A 5591-nucleotide genomic window follows, 5' to 3' on the forward strand; every position below is an offset into this window, starting at 1 on the left:
AGTGAAATGCTGAATACAACAGGTGTAGTAGACCTTACAGTGAAATGCTGAATACAACAGGTGTAGTAGACCTTACAGAGAAATGCTGAATACAACAGGTGTAGTAGACCTTACAGAGAAATGCTGAATACAACAGGTGTAGTAGACCTTACAGTGAAATGCTGAATACAACAGGTGTAGTAGACCTTACAGTGAAATGCTGAATACAACAGGTATAGTAGACCTTACAGTGAAATGCTGAATACAACAGGTGTAGTAGACCTTACAGTGAAATGCTGAATACAACAGGTGTAGTAGACCTTAGTGAAATGCTGAATACAACAGGTGTAGTAGACCTTACAATGAAATGCTGAATACAACAGGTGTAGTAGACCTTACAGTGAAATGCTGAATACAACAGGTGTAGTAGACCTTACAGTGAAATGCTGAATACAACAGGTGTAGTAGACCTTACAGTGAAATGCTGAATACAACAGGTGTAGTAGACCTTACAGAGAAATGCTGAATACAACAGGTGTAGTAGACCTTACAGAGAAATGCTGAATACAACAGGTGTAGTAGACCTTACAGTGAAATGCTGAATACAACAGGTGTAGTAGACCTTACAGTGAAATGCTGAATACAACAGGTGTAGTAGACCTCACAGTGAAATGCTGAATACAACAGGTGTAGTAGACATTACAGTGAAATGCTGAATACAACAGGTGTAGTAGACCTTACAGTGAAATGCTGAATACAACAGGTGTAGTAGACCTTACAGAGAAATGCTGAATACAACAGGTGTAGTAGACCTTACAGTGAAATGCTGAATACAACAGGTGTAGTAGACCTTACAGTGAAATGCTGAATACAACAGGTGTAGTAGACCTCACAGTGAAATGCTGAATACAACAGGTGTAGTAGACATTACAGTGAAATGCTGAATACAACAGGTGTAGTAGACCTTACAGTGAAATGCTGAATACAACAGGTGTAGTAGACCTTACAGTGAAATGCTGAATACAACAGGTGTAGTAGACCTTACAGTGAAATGCTGAATACAACAGGTGTAGTAGACCTTACAGAGAAATGCTGAATACAACAGGTGTAGTAGACCTTACAGTGAAATGCTGAGTACAACAGGTGTAGTAGACCTTACAGTGAAATGCTGAATACAACAGGTGTAGTAGACCTCACAGTGAAATGCTGAATACAACAGGTGTAGTAGACATTACAGTGAAATGCTGAATACAACAGGTGTAGTAGACCTTACAGTGAAATGCTGAATACAACAGGTGTAGTAGACCTTACAGTGAAATGCTGAATACAACAGGTGTAGTAGACCTTACAGTGAAATGCTGAATACAACAGGTGTAGTAGACCTTACAATGAAATGCTGAATACAACAGGTGTAGTAGACCTTACAGTGAAATGCTGAATACAACAGGTGTAGTAGACCTTACAGTGAAATGCTGAATACAACAGGTGTAGTAGACCTCACAGTGAAATGCTGAATACAACAGGTGTAGTAGACATTACAGTGAAATGCTGAATACAACAGGTGTAGTAGACCTTACAGTGAAATGCTGAATACAACAGGTGTAGTAGACCTTACAGTGAAATGCTGAATACAACAGGTGTAGTAGACCTTACAGTGAAATGCTGAATACAACAGGTGTAGTAGACCTTACAGTGAAATGCTGAATACAACAGGTGTAGTAGACCTTACAGTGAAATGCTGAATACAACAGGTGTAGTAGACCTTACAGTGAAATGCTGAATACAACAGGTGTAGTAGACCTCACAGTGAAATGCTGAATACAACAGGTGTAGTAGACCTTACAATGAAATGCTGAATACAACAGGTGTAGTAGACCTTACAGAGAAATGCTGAATACAACAGGTGTAGTAGACCTTACAGTGAAATGCTGAATACAACAGGTGTAGTAGACCTTACAGTGAAAGGCTGAATACAACAGGTATAGTAGACCTTACAGTGAAATGCTGAATACAACAGGTGTAGTAGACCTTACAGTGAAATGCTGAATACAACAGGTGTAGTAGACCTTACAGTGAAATGCTGAATACAACAGGTGTAGTAGACCTTACAGTGAAATGCTGAATACAACAGGTGTAGTAGACCTTACAGTGAAATGCTGAATACAACAGGTGTAGTAGACCTTAGTGAAATGCTGAATACAACAGGTGTAGTAGACCTTACAGTGAAATGCTGAATACAACAGGTGTAGTAGACCTTACAGTGAAATGCTGAATACAACAGGTGTAGTAGACCTTAGTGAAATGCTGAATACAACAGGTGTAGTAGACCTTAGTGAAATGCTGAATACAACAGGTGTAGTAGACCTTACAGTGAAATGCTGAATACAACAGGTGTAGTAGACCTTACAGTGAAATGCTGAATACAACAGGTGTAGTAGACCTTACAGTGAAATGCTGAATACAACAGGTATAGTAGACCTTACAGTGAAATGCTGAATACAACAGGTGTAGTAGACCTTACAGTGAAATGCTGAATACAACAGGTGTAGTAGACCTTACAGTGAAATGCTGAATACAACAGGTGTAGTAGACCTTACAGTGAAATGCTGAATACAACAGGTGTAGTAGACCTTAGTGAAATGCTGAATACAACAGGTGTAGTAGACCTTAGTGAAATGCTGAATACAACAGGTGTAGTAGACCTTACAGTGAAATGCTGAATACAACAGGTGTAGTAGACCTTACAGTGAAATGCTGAATACAACAGGTGTAGTAGACCTTACAGTGAAATGCTGAATACAACAGGTGTAGTAGACCTTACAGTGAAATGCTGAATACAACAGGTGTAGTAGACCTTACAGTGAAATGCTGAATACAACAGGTGTAGTAGACCTTACAGAGAAATGCTGAATACAACAGGTGTAGTAGACCTTACAGAGAAATGCTGAATACAACAGGTGTAGTAGACCTTACAGTGAAATGCTGAATACAACAGGTGTAGTAGACCTTACAGTGAAATGCTGAATACAACAGGTGTAGTAGACCTTAGTGAAATGCTGAATACAACAGGTGTAGTAGACCTTACAATGAAATGCTGAATACAACAGGTGTAGTAGACCTTACAGTGAAATGCTGAATACAACAGGTGTAGTAGACCTTACAGTGAAATGCTGAATACAACAGGTGTAGTAGACCTTACAGTGAAATGCTGAATACAACAGGTGTAGTAGACCTTACAGAGAAATGCTGAATACAACAGGTGTAGTAGACCTTACAGAGAAATGCTGAATACAACAGGTGTAGTAGACCTTACAGTGAAATGCTGAATACAACAGGTGTAGTAGATGCTGAATACAGTGTAGTAGACCTCACAGTGAAATGCTGAATACAACAGGTGTAGTAGACCTTACAGTGAAATGCTGAATACAACAGGTGTAGTAGACATTACAGTGAAATGCTGAATACAACAGGTGTAGTAGACCTTACAGTGAAATGCTGAATACAACAGGTGTAGTAGACCTTACAGTGAAATGCTGAATACAACAGGTGTAGTAGACCTTACAGTGAAATGCTGAATACAACAGGTGTAGTAGACCTTACAGTGAAATGCTGAATACAACAGGTGTAGTAGACCTTACAGTGAAATGCTGAATACAACAGGTGTAGTAGACCTTACAGTGAAATGCTGAATACAACAGGTGTAGTAGACCTTACAGTGAAATGCACAGATACAACAGGTGTAGTAGACCTTACAGTGAAATGCTGAATACAACAGGTGTAGTAGACCTTACAGAGAAATGCTGAATACAACAGGTGTAGTAGACCTTTACAGTGAAATGCTGAATACAACAGGTGTAGTAGACCTTACAGTGAAAGGCTGAATACAACAGGTATAGTAGACCTTACAGTGAAATGCTGAATACAGCAGTGTAGTAGACCTTACAGTGAAATGCTGAATACAACAGGTGTAGTAGACCTTAGTGAAATGCTGAATACAACAGGTGTAGTAGACCTTACAGTGAAATGCTGAATACAACAGGTGTAGTAGACCTTACAGGGGGTACCGGTGCAGAAGTAGGGGTACCGGTACAGAGTAGAAGTACAAGGTAGGGTACCCGGTGCAGAGTAGAAGTACCGGTGCAGAGTAGGGGTACCGGTGCAAGTAGAAGTACCGGTGCAGAGTAGGGGTACAGTGCAAGTAAAGTACCGGTGCAAATGCTAGGGTACGGTGCAGAGTAGGGGTGCCGGTACAAGTAGGAAACCGGTGCAGAAGTAGAAGTGCAGTACAAGTAGAGTGCAGTGCAAGTAGAGTACCCCGGTGCAAGTAGAAGTACCGGTACAAGTAGAAGTGCCGGTGCAGAGTAGGGTACCGGTACACAGTGGCGGGTACCGGTGCAAGTAGGGGTACCGGTACAAGTAGGGAGTACCGGTGCAGAGTAAGTGCCGGTGCAGGGTGAGTAGAGTACGGTGCAGAAGTAGAAGTGCGGTGCAGAGACAAGTAGAGGTACCGGTGCAGAGTAGGGGGTGCCCGGTGCAAGACAAGTAGGGGGTACCGGTGCAGAGTAAGTGCCGGTGCAGGAGCAAGTAGGGGTACCGGTGCAGTAGGGGTGCGGTGCAGAGACAGTAGGGGTGCCGGTGCAGAAGTAGGGTGCAGTGCAGAGACAAGTAGAAGTACCGGTGCAGAAGTAGAAGTACAGTACAAGTGGCTAGTACAGTACAAGTAAAGTACCGGTACAAGTAGAAGTACAGTGCAAGTAGAGGTACCGGTACAAGTGGGCGGAGTGCCAGTGCAAGCCAGAGGCCACCGGTTTAGAGTAAGGGTACCCCGGTGCAAGTAAAGGGTGCCGGTGCAGAGACAGAGTAGGGTACCGGTGCAGAGTAGAGGTGCCGGTGCAGAGACAGGGTAGAAGTACCGGTGCAGAAGTAGGAGTGCCGGTGCAGAGACAGAGTAGGGTACAGTGCAGAAGTAGAGGTGCCGGTGCAGAGACAGAGTAGGGGTACCGGTGCAGAGAGGGTGCCGGTGCAGAGACAGAGTAGGGGTGCCGGTGCAAGTTACCGGTGCAGCAAGTAGGGGTGCCGGTGCAGAGACAGAAAGTGCGGTGCACAAGTAGGGGTGCAGTGCAAGTAGAAGTACCGGGTACAGAGTACCGGTACAAGTAGGGTACCGGTGCAAGTAGAAGTACAGTGCAGAGTAAAAGTACCGGTACAGAGTGCGAGTACCGGTGCAAGTAGGGGTACACGCGGGTACAGAGTAGGGAGTACCGGTGCAGAGTAGAGGTGCCCGGTGCAGAGACAGAGTAAAGGGTACGGTGCAGAGTAAGGGTGCCGGTGCAGAGACAGAGTAGGGGTACCGGTGCAGAGTAGAGGTGCGGTGCAGAGACAGAGTAGGGGTACCGGTGCAGAGTAGGGGTTGCCGGTGCAGAGACAGAGTAGGGGTACCGGTGCAGAGTAGGGGGTGCCGGTGCAGAGACAGAGTAGGGGGTACCGGTGCAGAGTAGGGTGTGCGGTGCAGAGACAGAGTAGGGGTACCGGTGCAGAGTAGAGGTGCCGGTGCAGAGACAGAGTAGGGGTGCCGGTGCAGAGTAGAGGTACGGTGCAGAGACAGAGTAGGG

General features: G+C 44.4%; 1 protein-coding gene across 1 annotated transcript in view; it reads left to right on the forward strand.

Moving 5' to 3' along the window:
• Positions 1-5591, forward strand: part of LOC115125401 (PDZ and LIM domain protein 7-like) — a 37785-nt gene that overhangs the window by 29997 nt on the left and 2197 nt on the right. The gene's annotated exons all lie outside the window — the stretch shown is intronic.

This window comes from Oncorhynchus nerka, unplaced genomic scaffold (assembly GCF_034236695.1).
Source record: "Oncorhynchus nerka isolate Pitt River unplaced genomic scaffold, Oner_Uvic_2.0 unplaced_scaffold_1422, whole genome shotgun sequence".
Taxonomy (NCBI): Eukaryota; Metazoa; Chordata; class Actinopteri; order Salmoniformes; family Salmonidae; genus Oncorhynchus; species Oncorhynchus nerka.